At 34.9% G+C, this 18,898-nt stretch overlaps 1 long non-coding RNA gene across 1 annotated transcript; it reads left to right on the top strand.

Moving 5' to 3' along the window:
* Positions 1 to 17,542: 17,542 nt before the first annotated feature.
* LOC123882796 lies at positions 17,543 to 18,427 on the top strand. The gene is made up of 2 exons (XR_006799969.1): positions 17,543 to 17,803; positions 18,158 to 18,427. It is a non-coding gene; the product is annotated as an uncharacterized LOC123882796 (long non-coding RNA).
* The last annotated feature ends 471 nt before the right edge of the window (positions 18,428 to 18,898 follow it).

The raw sequence follows: 18,898 nt of genomic DNA, 5'->3' as shown, positions 1-18,898 counted from the left end.
AAAGCACGTAACTATTACCTAAAATACTTAAAGGACCACTAGGTGCATTTTGCCTCCAGATTTGTAACGTTAATGACGCCAAAATTCTTGATTGCATTTGCACTGAAACGAAACTAACTTTTCAATCTAAGTCAAATAAGCACACATCAAGACTAAAAATCAAAATAAGCAATGTCGTGTTAAGACGACGAAATCAGAATAAGATAGAAAAGAATAACTAAATATATGTAAAAACACACTTATATACATGGTTTGGCTCGCAATGTGGGGTATTGTTCGGTCCTAATGGCGGAGCTTTGGGGTATCCAAACCACTCTTCAACTTGCTCGGGACAAAGGATTTTATATATATATATATTGATTTGGTTGTTGCAGTGTCTTTGATTACCAAGGGGTGTCTCTGTCCCATCCATGTGGCTCCATTGTCTCCCTCATCAATCGTCATAAGACGCGTGATTGGCAAGTTCATATTCCTCACATTTATAGGTAGACCAACCAAGTCACTTACTGAATTGCAAACTACACTTTATCTATTCCTACGGGTTCTATTATTCTCTCCCATCCTCCCCAGGTTGCTTGAACATTCTTTAGCCGAATGTTACAAATATTTTCTTTAATTGTGGTATTTGTTTGTAATTTGACCTAAGGGTCTCCCTCTTAGAAAAAAACACACAAACACTTATATAACTAAAACAAAAATATAAAAAAATTATTTTGATCTTAAACTACTCATCTCATCTGTAGTAAATCAATAGGAAAACAGTGATCTTAAACTACTATATATATATATATGGGGGCTGCTAACTTAGACCCAGTTGGGTCTAAGTTAGCAAGGTGCACCTTTCCAGTTGGACAAAAATACCCATTCTTTTTAATTAATTAACCAAATTACCATCAATGGACGCGGATCCAGTGTTGCGCGCGTACCGCAGGACCATGGTTACAAACCGTTGATTTCCATCAGACAGCCAAGATCTGATCTCATCAAGACTGTCTGATCAATCAGACAGCCCAGATCATCCGAATCCATCAGATTCCAGCGCGTGCACCACACTGGATTACACCCTGGAGAGAGAAGAATCTACTTTTTAAAAGCAGGACACGTGTCGCTGTCTGATCGGCTGAGCGTGATTTTTTTCCATTTAATACTTTGAACTCAATTATTTCGTTGTAAATTAATTTTTTTTTTTTTTTTTTTATACCAAAATTCATAATTTTTTTTCTCTACAAATAGAGACTTGGTTCGTTTGATTTGGACACAGAAACAAAAACCCAATTTTTCACTACCTTAATCTCATTTTTCACTACCTTACATCAACTCACTGAAACCATTCTACCAGCAAAATGGTTTCAGATTACAACTCTCTGAAACCATTGTACCAGATAAATGGTTTCAGAAGCAAACACAATTAATAAATTACTCACTGAAACCATTCTACCAGTAAAATGGTTTCAGAATACAACTATGTGCAACCATTCTACAAGCTAAATGGTTTCAGAAGCAAATAACTAATAATCAACTTACTGAAACCATTCTACCAGCAAAATGGTTTCAGATTACAACTCTCTGAAACCATTGTACCAGATAAATGGTTTCAGAAGCAAACACAATTAATAAATTACTCATTGAAACCATTCTACCAGTAAAATGGTTTCAGAATACAACTATGTGCAACCATTCTACCAGTAAAATGGTTTCAGAAGCAAACACTAGTTTTTAATTACCGTTTTATCTCATTTAATTAACTAAAAATAGTTTCAGGTCTCCAAAAATTTCATAAAATATACCAAAAGTTCCAGAATATTATCTACTATTTTCCTGGTATAATGGTTTCAGTGAGTTGGTTGAGTGGTGCGTGTTAAATTACAACACACAAGTAACGTATTTAGTAGACAAAAAATGAGATTAAGGTAGTGAAAAATTGCATTTTTTTTTCGGTGTCCAAATCAAACGAACCAAGTCTCTATTTGTAGAAAAAAAAAATTATGAATTTTGGTATAAAAAAAAAAATAAAAAATTAATTTACAACGAAATAATTGAGTTCAAAGTATTAAATGAACAAAAATCACGTCCAGCCAACCATTGTGTGACACGTGTCCTACTTTTAAAAAGCAAATTTTTCTCTCTCCAGGGTGTAATCCAGTGTGGCGCACGCGCTGGAATCTGATGGATCAGGATGATCTGGGCTGTCGGATTGATCAGACAGTCTTGATGAGATCAGATCTTGGCTGTCTGATGGAAATCAACGGTCTGTAACCATGGTCCTTCGGTACGCGCGCGACACTGGATCCGCGTCCATTGATGGGTATTTTGGTTAATTAATTAAAAAGAATGGGTATTTTGGTCCAATTGAAAAGGTGCACATTGCTAACTTAGACCTAACTAGGGTCTAAGTTAGAAAACCCCTATATATATAGAGTCAGGATCCGTTGACACCAACTAGTTTACACCAAATGTTACACCTCTCAATAACGTTTTAACCGATATAAATTTTATAAAATCCACCGTTGGATTAAAAGTTTACATCATATAGATCATTTGTGTAAAATTTCAAATAAATCCAAAATCATTTGATATGTTATTGAGATACATCAAAATGAACGGTTTTTGTATTTTTTTAAATGCCGTTAATCTTTATGTGTCTCAATAGCATATCAAATGATTTTGGATTTGTCTGAAATTTTACACAAATGATCTATATGATGTAAACTTTCAATCCAACGGTGGATTTTATAAAATTTATATCGGTTAAAACGTTATTGAGAGGTGTAACATTTGGTGTCAAACTAGTTGGTGTCAACGGATCCTGACTCATATATATATATATATATATATATATATATATATATATATATATATATATATATATATATATATATATATATATATATCATTAGTTAATTATTTTGCATAAAATAAATCATCAACTTTATTTCCCATCAAAATAGTATAATACTCCCTCCATATCAAATTATAAGTAGCTTTGAGAAAACTATTTAAAATAAATTATAAGTCATTTTATAATATCAATGAAGCATTTAATGTTTTTTTTATTGTACCTTTAATTATTTATTACTTTTTCTTCTTTCAATTTCTCAATTTATCTTTCTCATATCATTACTGAAAGATAATTTTGTAAATTAATTCATAATTTCTCTTTTCATATAACATTAATTACATTTCTTAATTTTTTTAATATGATCAAAACGACTTATACTTGAGTGACAAACTTGATTAGCGATAATTTTGTAAACCAACCTCCCCTTAATTCTATTATTGTGGCTGCCAAGGATAATGAATTATGCGAAAATAGAACGAACAAAATAATTTTTCTTAAAAATGATTATATGGTTGGTTGTCAAATTATTAATATGATTAGTCAAGAAGATTAGAAGAAAGTTATGTAATGTTATTATTGGAATCAAATGTCTATATCTCTCTGCCTAGAAGGACACATGTTACATGTAGGACCTATTTGATTTTTCTAAACTTTCTATATATAAAGTATAAACCGTGAATTTTTTAAAAGTCTTTTTCGTTTTGCTTCAATGATTAAAGGTTGTTAGTAACATGACCCTTTGAGGGACCTGGATCACCTGCGGCTAGTACAGTGTTTTAATTAACTTTATGCTAATTTATTTAAGCTATTTTTAAATGATAGAATTTAATGTCAATTTTTTTTCTTTTCTTTTTTTTACAAATTTAATGTAATATCTACTAATTGTTAATTAGTCTAGTGATAATTGACGTTGAATTTGGTAGGGAGAACCACAATTCAATTTTCGCAACTGCGATCGGGATGTGAAATCACTTGATACCAGAAGTGATCCCAAACCAAATTAGATGATTTAGTCGGTCGGATATTGGTGGTATAAAAATAAAATGTCATTTCTATGTCTACATATATATTAAATGTCATTCTTTTGCTTCAATGATAGAATTTAAAATAATACCTTTTCTTATACAAACATTATAGGTAAGGGGTTTTGAACTCTGGAACTTTTATTTACTCACTTTAAAAAAATGAAATGAATATTTGAAAGGAAAAAAACAACAAAATATCTCATAATCTCATATATGGAATTTGTTACGGATAAAGAAGGAGTAAACTACACTAAGGTGCAAGTATAGTAATCTCTTAGGAATCAATGAGCATTGATTGTTTAACATTTGTAATAAAAAAAAATACTTAAAATGAATATCACAGGGTCTATTTTATAATACTAGTTGAAAATTTGTCTTTTATCTTTTCTATAACCACTTTACTTACATCTTTCTGGAACAAATTCTATGATGTACAAATGAAAGGAAAGTAGTATTATTGCATGCATCTTGCATGTATATGTTTATTCTTACAATTATAAGATTAATAATATGCCATATTATTTTTTATTTGATTGAATAGTTAGACTTTTTTTTTTTTTAAAAGAATTAGTTAGACTTATGGTGAAATAAATTAGTCTAATAAGCTTATGACTTTTTGTGTCACCGATGTTTTAGTTGTTGCGCATCCCTTGATGGTAGTGGGTAGACATTTAGATCTATCGGCTCTTCTTCAAATGTGTACTTCATCCGTGACAAAATAGAAGTAATATTCATTTTTTTTAGGTTCTTTTACTTAATCAATCAGATACATTAATTATGTCTCTACAAGAAAAAAGTTCATAATTTCTTAGCAAAAGTCCATAATTTTGCTAAGAAATTATGGACTTTTAATCTGCCAATAAATTGCACACCGATAAATTTATTCGCAGAAAAATCCACCATAAAGTTGTCCATTAGGAACCTGCCGACTTATTGGCGATATTAAACCGCCATAAAGTAAACATAACAAAATTCGTAGTTATTAGCATACTATAATCTGCAAGTTTATTAATTTTATTTTTTTTTATACGATTAGTTTGTGGCAGAAAAATCCGCCATTAAGTGTATTTCTTTTTTAACCGGTATTTATTGGCGGTTCAAACCGCCACTAAATGCTTTTATTTTATTAAACCGCATATATTTGTTTTTAAAAAAATGTTCTATTAATATTTTTAAAATTATATTAATTAAATATGAGAATTTAAATTTAATATTAAAATAATTAATAAATAAAACATAAATATAATAAAACAACTAATATAGATAAATGTCATAACACACAAAATATTTAAATATTACAAATTTAAAAATAAAATAAAACAAATTCAACAAAATATAATATCTAAATAGTATCCCCGTAGTAATCATCTTGGGATTGATTTTCTCACCGCCTGCATGTTGGCCTCCTCATTGAATTGTCGCCGCCTTGACTGACGTCTTGATTGCCGTTACTGCCGCCTTGATTGTTATAAGGATTAAGAAATGCTTCAAAAACAAAATCATTGCTCCTCATATCAATATTGATCTCTCTTAGGGTTGCAGCAGGATTAATTGGTGGTAGTTGACTCGCCGGCCGATTCAAATCAACATTACTAGGTCGATAGTCGTCTTCCTATATCTATTTGACCTGGAAACCGCGATCTGCTCCCAGGCTCGTTAAATGATGACCTCTTAAATGGCATAGGCTCAAACTGCGAGGTCTCGTGAATTGGTGAGTTGCAAGCTGGCATATGCGAAAAGTGATGTGGGGTTGTTGCTGAGGATGCGGACGATGCTGCGGAATTTGTGAGTGTTGTTGTGGTTGTTGATGTTGGTCGTGGCGCTAATATTGTTGTCTCTGATCTTGCTACAAAAATACCCTATGGAGAATTAACTCCATGTCTTCCCTTCTTCAGCCCTGAGTTGTGACCTCATTACTTCGAGCTAGGATTGGATCTGAGTTGCGACCTTAGCTTTTACGTCAACCCTAGTTATTATCAGCCCTGATTCCGCGTTCCATCTCTTCAATATCCACAACTGCATGAGATTGATTGATGCTCGTGCCAACAATACTGCCAAAAGAGCAGCCAGGATCAATTCTATATCCTATCGAGGTCTTAGAGAGAATTATTTTGACAACTAAAAAGTTGGCTGCAAACGATTTTTTCTACTATATATTGTCAATTTAAAAATAATTTTTCGTCAACTTAATAATAATTTTTTCTCTCACGGATAATCAAACTAACATTTTTTTTATAAGCAATAAAATATTATATAAAAGGAAGTACTAGGGGTACTTCGACCAATACAAGAGAAAATTTTAAATGCTTTGAAGACAATCTAAAAGATTATTACACCAATAGGTTAGGAAGATAATCAAAATAACATGATTGTTCTAAAAATAGTCACATTTTTAATTGTTCAAATATCAGTCCTTAAATTATAGCCACGGTATAGGCCATTCCAATTTTACAACTCTTATACTGAATATTCAACCGTATGATTGTAATTTTAATGCTCCATCCATATTTTAAAACAAAGACCCAACTGAAGGAGATTTATGATATATGAATGACAGTAATAATCTTTTAGATTGTTTTCAACATATCTAAAGTGATCTATTCTGAATTGTAAGGGTTGAGTACCCCTTGTATTTCTTATAATTCATTTTTTGCTTATAAAAAAAATGATATATGAAGCCAGTAGCTGAAAACTAGTTTGCATATTTTAGTAATTAAAAAGATCGAGCCAAATTCTAGGCAAAATACATCCAAGATCCTTTAATAAGTTTTACGTTTATATTAAATAAATTCTATTTTTAATCAATTGGTTGATACATTTTCATCATTCTCACTCACATAAAAGGGTATTTGTTGAACATACTTAAAAATGAAATTACGGGTAAAATTAATGATAGAAAGACAACTTTTTATATTTTTAAGGTATTAAGTACACAAGTTTTAAAATAAAACTTTCATATTAATACTTAAATAGTGCCCTGGAGCATTGTTCAGGGGCGGATGTATGTGAAGGCCTAGTGTGGCCTTGGCCACACTGGTTTTTTAGATTTTTTTATTTATACTAAAAGAAGAAAAAAATTCAGAGTATATGTCTCCCTGCTTCAAAAACACGCTGCTTTCCTTTAAAAAGTTAAAAGAACTTCCAGATTTTTGTGCAAAACTTGTGGAAACAAATAAGTACAACACATTTCATAGTAGTTTATAAGCTTTTGAAGTTGGCTTTAGTCTTGTCGGTAGCAAATGCAAGTGTGGAACATGTTTTTTCAACTATGAATTTAGTGAAGAGTCGGCTATGTAACAAAATGAGTGATGAGTGGTTAAATAACCGTCTTGTAAATTATATAGAAAGAGATGTTTTAGGAACAATTGACAATGATATTATTTTAGCTCATTTTCAACAAATGGATGGTAGAAGGTTTTCATTGTAATTTTAGCTCATTGACAATGATATTATTTTAACAATATTATATTTTACTAGTTGTCAGACAGGCGTGTCCTGCGCCTGTCTGTGTGATTCATATTTTCTATTATGCAAACTTATGTCAAAAAAATAAAATGTCTTATGTTATGGTGAGTTTGTTAATAAAAGATTTTTGTTGCTAAAAAAAAGTCAAGCGTATTATTGGTATTATGAAAAGTCCACATCAAATTTTTTTGTATCCTCTTTATGGTCTCGTTTGGATTAGCTTATTTTTTAGCTTATGCAAACAACTTATGCAATATAAATTAGGTTTTATGCTATTTTATAAGTTCACACTAGTGAAAATTGTATTTTTATAAGCTTTTTTATCATAAACTATACTTGACAAACTTATAATAATACATAAAAATTGCATAAGCTCAAAAATAAGTTAATTCAAACGGAGTCAATATAAAGATTTTCGGTATAATTTTTGTTCCCTTAAGATTTTGGTCACACCAGACTTTTATGTCTGGATTCGTCCCTGGCACCGTTTAACGTTTTTTACAATAATATATATTGTACATTAGTATTATATATAGGGTCATGTTAAATAGTGCACATGATGCACTTGTTAAGCATACCAAAAATAGAAATAAAACATAAAGTTAATGTTGATAAAAACAACATTTTACACTTTCAATGCATTGAATGTACGAGTTTCAAGATAAAATTTCCTTATTGATATGTTTAACTAGTGCACCGAGTGCACTATTTAACATTTTCCTTATATATATATATTATTTTTTATTTTTTTATTTTTTTTATAAGCGTACATTAGTATTTTATAGTATTGCCACCAAATAACTCTTATTTTTTCATTTTTGTTATACTTGAATACAAACTCATTTGGGATTTATAACATGAAAAATGGGATTTTTGGGTGATTTGAAGTTGAAAACGCAGGTTTTGAGCTTTCCTGACAGGAGGCCTTCGCTAAGCCTTCGCTCAGCGAACTGGTGGCGAACAGCTCGCCACGAGCAGGTGTTCCACTGGTGTGGTTCGCTTTGGCTCGCTAAGCCTTCGCTCAGCGAACAGCTCGCTACTGCTCGCCATGAGTTAGTAATTCTCTGGTTGTGTTCGCTAAGGCTCGCTACAGTTCGCTAAGCGAACAGTACTGAGACTGCAACTTTTGTTGATGTTTGTAAGTGTAATTAGACACTTGTAACATGGTTTAATGGTATTCTTACATGATTGTTGATGCTTGTTGATGCTTATAATGCTCATTGCTAATCGTTAATGATTGTTAATCATGTATGAAGTTGTAAATGAAGAATATTAAGGTTTTGTTAATCTTAATGATGAAGTATGTTGGATAGTGTTCCACATAGTAAATGATGAGCTTTATGCTAAATAATTGTGAGTGAATTCATGAAAAACATATACATGCATTCATGAATTGTTGTTGTATATTGGATATTCCAATAAAGACGGATATCGGATTATATTTATCCGATAAAGACGAATATTAGAGGTGAGATACTCTAATGAAGACGAAACGGTACCACATGCATTAGATATGTCTAGGGTGACATTGCATATATAGTGCGATATCCTTCTTCATCTGGATACGGGTGACATTGCATATATAGTGTGATATGTCTAGGGTGACATTGCATTAGGGATGCTTGGTTGTATCTCTTGCCTTTTTCTCTCCCTAAGACAAAACAGGACCAGAAGAAAAAGAACAAAGAGCAATCACTCCCCCACTCAACCAAAACAAACCCCGAAACTTTGATTCTAATAGCCAAATCCTAATAGCCAATTGTGAGACAGACACCCTTGTGAGAATCAAAGTTGCCTTTTTCTGTAGTACTCTCACAATTCCTAATAGCCAAAACGCCCGAAAAGCAAACATACCAAGGGCAAAACAGAGAATGAGCCATCATCAACCACTACCACCACAACCAAGACGTGGTGAAAAGAGACTAACACCACAACCACCACCATCATCATCATCCCCCTGTCCAAATTATTACCCAATAACACCACCTCCTCCACCCTCCTACGCCATCCTAAAAGGCTGTTGTTGGTGCCTGTTCCAAATCTTAATCTTACTCATACTTCTCCTCATCATTATCCTCCTCCTCATCTTCAAACTAAAAATGAAATAAAGTTGTTGCTACCTTTGGTATTGATAGAGTTAATTAAGGTGCTACAAGCTGATCATGCTGCTGATTTGGTCCTGAATAGTGTGTTGTTTTCTCTTTTTTTTTTTTCTTTTTTTTTTCTTTCTACAAGTGTTGTTCATGTTTTTAGCTTTTTATTTTGCTTTTGAGTACTTCTACCTAGTACTCTTTGTTTGTATTATGACTCCTTTTTTTACCAGTTATAATAATAATTGAAATTCCTGGCACACAGTGGACAGGTGTTGCTCAAGGTGTAGCAACACTTGTCTGTTGTAGACAGATGTTGTTACTGGTGCGCCAACACTTGTCTATAAACAGAGCAAATAACATAAAACAATACAAACAGTAAAGTAAATAACACACAAGAGTTGTTAACCCAGTTCAGCCTAAAGCCTACTCTGGGGGATACCAATCCAGGAATGAAGTCCACTATCAGCAGTATTACTTCGAAGCTAAACTCACCCGTTTACAACTTCTCACTTAATCACTACCCAATGACCCTTCTACCTAGGAACTCCTAGATATGAGACCCCGTCCCAATTCCCACCTTAGCAACACAGACAGCGCTGCTATTCAATTTCACAAACACAACAGGTGGAGACACACTCCTAAGAAACTAGGATTCACTCTTGCTTAAAAGCTTGCGAGTAAACCACACAACACAATAGAACAATCTCCGTACTTCAAAGCTTAGGAGAAGTTCACACTTACAACTCAATAACACTCAGGTCCTAAGCTTGCATCAATGAGACACAAGATAGGCTCACAATTAACACTCTAAAATCCCTAAAACACACGCTTTGTAAGAACACGATTTTAGATGCTTGAAACCATATGCTTGCCTTCGTATTTATAGTAGTAGAACGACTTGGGCTTCAAGAAAAAATTAGGGCTTCTAGAATTGCGGCAGCAGTGGTATATTTCTGAAAATAATAGTTATATTTTTGAAACCGCAAAAATATATTTTCCAAAAATATAATTCCTTTGGAAAATAAAACTAGGGTTCAGCTGCCTCATGAAACACATTAAACACGTGCGCCTTCCTCTGTAAGAAACCTTGACATAATTCTTTAAACAGATCTTCAAAAGATTCAGTAGAAAATAATAACACCTTAGCTGGCGCGCGCAGGAACAGAGTCAGGTGTTGTTCCAAAGTGTAACAACATTTGTCACAACACTTGGGGTCAGCACACTTGTCTCAACACTTGGCTAAAATATGTTTTTGCAAAATGTAGCCAATCATACAAAAACCCAACAATCTCCCCCTTTGGCAAATTTTGGCTAAAACAATATTAGACCAGTATATAGAGAGATACAGTATTACCTTTCCTTCGAGTCAACATGATCACACAACTAGGAAAGAAAGTAACACATAGTAAAACTACTTCCAAGAGAGGTAAGTAGCATCAGAGGCAATGCAACAGCGGAATAATAAAACAACTAGCCTCATGGAACAACACAAGGGAGAAATAAACTCCCATAGGCATCTGAGAAAAATAAATTCTCAGTCACAGTAGATAGTGGACTCAATAGTCAGGTGCCATAACACTTGGCACAACATTTGTCATCAAACATTCAGGCGATCAAGAGATAATATCACTCACACTCCCCCTGAATACTTACACTCCCCCTGAATTCATGCATACACACACCAGATAGAGAAAGAATATTCACTACTCCCCCTCAGTACATGCATATTGCTCACACTCCCCCTCAATACGAGCATACGAACAAAAACACAAACACAGTCACCAGATGTGAGAACATCTGTCTTCACACTTCACACACACACACTACTCCCCCTTTTTAGCCACAATTTAGACAAACATCATGAATAGGAAATCGTAGTGTACCAGAGCATAGAGAATATCAGTGTGCAGTTATTACAGACCATAGAGCACACACAGGTGCTAGAAATTCAGGGCCTTGCCCATAAGGAACAACAAAAGAAACAACAAAAGTACATCAGAAAAATCATAAGAAAAACATCAGAGATCAGATTGAAGAACTTTCATCAGAGTCCTCCATCACATCCTCAGAACCATCCTCAGACTCACTAGCCTCTTTTCCTTCTTTTCCATCTGGCTCACCCTCAGCCATTTCAGCAGCTTCCTCAGCCTTGAGTGCCTCAATCACACGGTCAATTTTCAATTTTCTTGCCTCAAGGGCTCTGCTGGTCTCAGTCAAATCAGCAATCATCTGCTTCCTAGAAAGAACACCAGTCTGGACAGATGTGCCAACACCTGCTGCAGCATTTGTCCCATCCAGCAGCCTCTGCTCAATCACCAACACCCCTTTCCTTTTACAAGGAACATCAGTACTCCTTAGTATATCTGGGTGTTGCTCAAGAATTATATTGCATAGCAGAGTAGGGAGAGCAACTGGCTTCTCAACAGCATAAGTCAGGGCATGGCTTAAAGTTTCTTGAAAGAAATAAGATCCATAATCAAACTTGGCCTTGGTACCCACAGCATAGATAAACCTACCCAATCCTCTTGCCACATCACCTGAGTGGGTTGTAGGCACCCAATTATGTGCAGCAATTCTATTCAGAACAGCATAAAATGGAGAGAGGGAAGTTGCAGACAGTTTTGCCTTACTTGGCCACACTTTAATTTTTCCACCAGTGAGGACCTTGCAGATTTCATTATCTGTGGCTTTTAGAGGAGCCACTTCATCAGAACTTCTTTGTAGATATTGATTAATCACAATTGGTGAGAAATTCACACACTTTCCACGTACAAATACCTGCCTGTACTCAGGACTTGCTGGGTCATTACAGTTTGCAGCCACATTAATCAAAAATTCCTTGACAAGCCTGTCATAGCACTTGTCCAGACCAACCACTGTTTTCATCAAACCTGCATACTCAAGAGCTTCAACAACAAGAGGACATTCAAGAATATCATTCTTTAAATTCCTTTCCAGAGCTAACCTCCTGTGATATACAAACTTCCATCTTGCAGACCCATTTTCCAGATGGAATGAAACATTATCCAAAGGAGCATAGGGAACAGTTTGAGGGATCTTCTTCCTTCCTATACTCTTCCTGGATGTGCTGCCAGATGCAGCAACATCTGTCTCTGGCTCAAACTCAGAATCACTTGTTGGTGGAGCTTTCCTTTTTCTAGTCTCAGTTCTAGGAACCACCTTACTTACAGGTTTTGGAGGTCCATACACAGGCTTTTTACCAGTAGCTTTTCCAGCCTTAGAGGGTTTGGGTGTTTGGACAGGTGTACTAGCAGTCTCTACAGCTTTACCAGCCCTACTTCTAGTCCTCCTAGCTACACTAGCTTCAGAATGTGCAGGAATAGCCTTATCACTAACAGTAGTTTCATTTTCATTAACAATTATCACCTCAGGAGTTTCATTCACAACTTTATCAGAAACAGCTCCTTTATCAGTATCCTTAGGTGGGGGACTCTCATCAGACTCAGAATAGTCCACAAGGTTCTCTTGTGCCAAAGATGTGGTAACATCTGGCACCACATTTGGCGCAGCGCCATGTGTTGCAACATTCGGCGCAACATGACTCTCAGGAGCAGTTTTCTTGAGAGACTCATCAGCAACAGCCTCATTGGTCTCAGTGGAAGCACCAATATTAGCATCAACAACAGTAGGGGGGTTAGGAACAGTTTTCCCCAATTTTTCAGACATAGCAGGGTCCTTTAAGCCTAGGGTTTCAGTAGGATTTTCAACATTAAGACCTAAATTAACAGAAGTCTTACCAGATGTGTCAACATTCTCTTCTGCAGGATTAATGACAGGTGTAGGAGCATCACTCGATGGCAGTGGATCATTATACAGTTCAGACATTGTATAGGCCCTTCTCGATTCAGTTCGCGATTTCTTGCTTTTCTTCTTCTTTTTCTTAATTGAAGTGGAGGGAGATGAAGGATTTATACTCGTTCGTGATGATTTTTCCTTCTTTGCGACTGATTTTCTCCTCATCGTTGGACTTGTGGAAGGTATGGTGTTGAGAGGAATAGCATTAATCACCATTTGTGGTGACGGAACATCTTCATTCTTCGTTGGTGAGGATTTTGCAGAATCAGACATGATTATTGAGTGAGATTTTCTAAGAAAGGTCAAGATTAAAGCAGAGTTGATGAAGAAGTTGGAGGGATTTTGATCGAGAGAAGATGCAGTTCTGTTTGTGTTTGGAACGAACACAAGAAGTTGAGTAGTTGGTTGCGTGTTTTGGGAATAGAATAAATGTTGTAATGATTTCCCTTTGTAAACGTGCAGAGAGTGTAGGAGGGAAGATAAAGTAACTGTTGTACACTCTCCTTGCAATAACTGCTATTGATTTTCAAAAAGGCAAATTCCCAATTTGCCCCTTAATTTTTCAAATTGACTTGCGTCCAAAGCTTTAGTAAAAATATCTGCTAATTGTTCTTCAGATGCAATGTGCTCAAGTTTAACAATTTTTTCTTCTACAAGCTCTCTTATAAAATGATGACGTATGTCAATGTGCTTAGTCCTACTATGTTGAATAGGATTTTTAGAGATGTTTATAGCACTCAGATTGTCACAGTAAAGTGTCATGACATCTTGCTCCACACTATACTCTTTCAACATTTGTCTCATCCATAACAATTGAGAGCAACTACTCCCAGCTGCTATATATTCTGCCTCAGCTGTTGATAGAGACACGCTATTTTGCTTCTTACTAAACCAAGATACTAGATTGTTTCCCAAGAAGAAACATGCACCAGAGGTGCTCTTTCTATCATCTGCACTTCCAGCCCAATCTGCATCACAATATCCAATTAAGGTAGAATCATTACCATGAGAGTATAGAATTCCATAGCCACATGTGCCATTGACATATTTGAAGATCCTCTTTACTTGAGTCAGATGACTCATCTTGGGTTCAGATTGGTATCTAGCACAAACTCCAACTGCAAACATGATATCAGGCCTGCTAGCTGTGAGATATAGTAAGCTCCCAATCATACTTCTATAGAGACTTTGATCCACATCAACACCTTTCTCATCTTTGGTAAGCTTCAAGTGTGTAGGTGCAGGTGTCCTTTTGTGACTACCACCTTCCATACCAAATTTCTTCACAATGTTTCTTGCATATTTTTCTTGAGAGATAAATATGGTGTCTTCCATTTGTTTGACCTGAAGACCTAAAAAATAAGTTAGCTCACCTACAAGGCTCATTTCAAATTCAGATTGCATTTGATGCACAAAGTGTTCCACCATTTGTCGCGACATTCCACCAAATACAATATCATCCACATAGATCTGAGCTATCATTAGCTTCCCTTTCTCTTCTCTTACAAACAAGGTTTTATCATTTCCACCCTTCTTGTATCCATGGCTGACAAGAAATTCAGTCAACCTTTCATACCATGCTCTAGGGGCTTGTTTCAATCCATAAAGTGCTTTCTTTAGTTTGTAAACATGGTTAGGAAAGCTTGGATCTACAAACCCTTTTGGTTGCTCAACATATACCTCTTCATTTAGATAGCCATTTAGGAATGCACTTTTTACATCCATTTGATATAGCTTGAATTTCAAAATGCATGCCACAGCCAAGAGTAATCTTATGGACTCCAAGCGAGCAACTGGAGCAAAAGTCTCATCAAAATCTACTCCTTCTATCTGGGTGTATCCTTGTGCTACAAGTCTGGCTTTATTTCTAGTAATATCACCATTTTCATCAGTTTTGTTCTTGTACACCCACTTTGTACCAATAACATTTATACCATCTGGTCTAGGTACTAGATCCCATACCTCACTTCTTTTGAACTGAGTCAGTTCCTCCTGCATAGCATTGATCCAGTATTCATCAGTCAAAGCTTCTTTAACATTCTTTGGTTCAATCTTTGATATGAAACATGAATTGGAGATTGCTTCTTTTGATCTTCTTGTTGCAATTCCTTGATTTGGATTTCCAATGACAAGTTCCAGAGGATGATTCTTCTGTGTTCTAGTAGATGGTCCCTTGTTTGGTCTAGGAACCTCTGTAGTAGACTCAGAATGTTGATCAGGTTCAGGTTCAGTTTGATCATCATCAGGTGTTGGGACAGGTGTTATGACATCTGTCTCTTCAGCTGGATCTGCACTTGTTGTATCACTGTCATCAACAACAACATTAATTGATTCCATCATAGTTCTTGTTCTGGAGTTAAAAACCCTGTACGCTCTGCTGTTGGTTGAGTAACCTAAAAATATCCCCTCATCACTTTTGGGATCCAATTTTCTCCTAGGTTCTCTATCTGCCAGAATATAACATTTTGACCCAAACACATGGAAGTACTTCACAGTAGGCTTCCTATTCTTCCATAGTTCATACAATGTTGTAGCAGTACCTTTCCTTAATGTTACTCTATTGTGAATGTAACATGCTGTATTCATGGCTTCAGCCCAGAACTTGTAAGGAACATTTTTGGCATGCAACATTACTCTAGCAGATTCTTGTAAGGTTCTATTCTTTCTTTCAACCACACCATTTTGTTGAGGTGTAATTGGTGAAGAGAATTCATGAATTATTCCTTCAGCAGCACAAAAATCAGCAAATTTAGAGTTTTCAAATTCCTTACCATGGTCACTTCTGATTCTTACAATACCACAGTCTTTCTCTTTTTGAAGTTGTATACAAAGATTTTTGAATTCTTCAAAAGTCTCAGATTTTTCCCTAATGAAATTCACCCAAGTATACCTAGAGAAGTCATCAACAATAACAAGAACATATTTCACTACTACAATTTTAGCTTACAATAGCACTAATTTAATAGCACTTTTACAGAAGTGCTATTAAAGATGTCACCCAAATGCATATAATAGCGCTTTACTACAGAAGTGCTATCGTAAATAGTGAAATAAATTTATCAAAAGTCTTTAATAGCGCTTTTGGTGCGAGTGCTATAATAAATATAGCTTAGATAGCACTTTTGAAAAGCGCTATTATATTATATAGCACTTTCTCCCTAATAAAAATAATATAATAATATAATAAACGGAATATATTGTGAAATCCTTCTCCCTCACACACGTTCAATCTTCACTCTCCAGTCTCGACGAACTCTCACTCACCGCTTCCCCTATCGACGGCCTCACTAATCCACGACTTCTCAACCACCACGGCATCTTCCTCAATCGACGGCCTTCTCTTACGTCAAGTCACCTTCGTCACCACTCTCAACCTCTCCGATGACTCCTCCGACACTTCCCAAACCCTCATATCGCCACCATCACCACCGTCTCAAACCTAGAAACCACCATCTCAGAACCAATAAACCACCTACCGAACCACCATCTTCTCACCACATCTTGACTGAACCCAGACGAATCCTCCATTGTTAAACCCTAAATCCTAAATTGAAGGATTTTTTCCATTGTTGAAGGCTTGAAGGTAAATATTTCCCCTCTCTTTATTTTATTGTTGTTGATTCCTTTTACATTTTGGATTTTTCTATTGTATGATCTTTAAATTCCTTGTCAATTTGGATTGTATCAAATGTAATATTTTCTACGTGATCATTTTTAATTCTTTGTCAGTTTGGATTGTGTAAATTGGATGGATAGTGAACAAATAGATTATCTTGCGTCTGATTAATATTGTCTGGAAATAATTTGGATTGTGTCTGATTGTGTAAATTGGATGGATAGTGAACAATTAAATTGTGCAATTCCTTGTCAGTTGCAGTCCCTTTGTAATGCAATGCATATTCAACTTGACTGTAATGAAGTTCCTTGTCAATTGAACTTCAAAATTTAAGTGTATGTAACTTGGTAAGAGTCCAAAATTTACATAGCCACGCGAGCGGATATTGCGGGATAAGCTTATGGTTAGTGTCATATTTTGTTTGTCCTAACTTTCTTACTCAATTGGAAAAAGAAAAATAATAGACCAAACTATAGTTTCATATTTTTCAAATTTACCTATCATAGACTATGTACTATTATTCACCATTGCGTGTGTATGTAGCATTTCTGCTACTTATTGTTACCTTTTTTTTTACCACATAGTCTTCTTGTATTCTTGACACTTGAACTTGTAGAGTTATTGTTGTAATTAATTGGAAATGCCATCATTCTTTGCATTGCTTGCATGTCAATGGGGATGGTTAGTGCTGGTGCTCTATTAACCATTAGATATTTCTTTGAATTATTACCATGTCACAATCTCTTTTCACTCCATTTGTTGTGTTGTTCTTGTTCTAAACAACTTATAAACATAGAATATCTGCAAAAGAATAGTATTCATCTTCATTATTTCATATCTAAATTGTTGCAGTAATCATTTTGGCTTGTTTAACCCCTTGCAGTGGTTGACTCGACGACAAGCACACTAAGTGCGTGCCCAACAGGGTATCCCTGTGTCTGAATATGGGGTAAGTTTGACTTTATTACAATAGATTTAGCAGTTTTAGTTACATATGTCATGGAAACTCTTATCTTTTTAAAGTGGGTAACTGGTGCAGTCAATCATTTGTGCAGGGAGTAGGACAATATCTGAAGTTCCATCTTGAATCCGTAACTGGTGCAGTCAATCATTTGTTAACTTGGGAATAAAACTGTAATATGAGGACATGTTATTAATGTCTAAGTTTGAGTTTGTCTTTGTTAAGCATGTTAGGAGAACTATATATGAATGTTGTTGATGATAATTTAGTTGGATATTGGCTCAAAGTTATGAAATGTAGCTACTGCTAAACTTTTCCATTCTCTTCTTTTTAATTTTTCAGGGACTTCTTGAAAACGTGAAAGATGGTTGCTTGGTTTGGCAATTGGCGGAGGATTTGCTTAGGTTAATTAGTTTGTCTTGTTATAATTAGTGTCATGAACATCATCTAGTGAGTTAGGATAATTAGTTTGTTTTTATCTTGGACACAAAGTTGTCTTGCTTCTTTGTATGTTTTGTGAAGGATGGGAGACTCATGTAACTTGATGGTACTTATTGGCCTTCTTTGTGCCTTTTTATATCTTTATCAATATAATTTTTGTCTTTTGTATTATTTGCTACTATGTTTTTAAGTTTCAGGTCAAAAATACAATTTAAGTTCCATGTTGGAAAGACAGAGCTGTTGAAAAAGAAAAAGTTGCAGCTTGTAAAAAAAAAAAAAACAGATTTGTTGAAAAAAAAATTCCAAATTGTAAAAAAAAAATTACATACAATAGCGCTTTTGTGTTGAAGTGCTATTAAAGGCAGGGCAAACAATAGCACTTTTGAACACAAGTGCTATTAAAGTATGTAGCTATCATAGCACTTTTCTGAAAAGCGCTATTAAAGCATTTTGCCAAAACAGGTCTACTATAGCGCTTCAGAGTGTAAAGCGCTATTAAAGATTGATCTAACAATAGCACTTTAAAAAGTGCTATAATAGCTACATACTTACAATAGCACCAGCTTCAATAGCACTTAAAAGTGCTATTAAAGCTAAAAAAAAGTGCTATAATAACCCTTTTTTGTGGTAGTGTTTCTTACC

The sequence above is a fragment of the Trifolium pratense genome, linkage group LG5 (assembly GCF_020283565.1).
Source record: "Trifolium pratense cultivar HEN17-A07 linkage group LG5, ARS_RC_1.1, whole genome shotgun sequence".
Lineage (NCBI taxonomy): Eukaryota > Viridiplantae > Streptophyta > Magnoliopsida > Fabales > Fabaceae > Trifolium > Trifolium pratense.
Note: the sequence above shows the minus strand (reverse complement) of the source record. Positions and strands in the feature narration are given on the sequence as shown.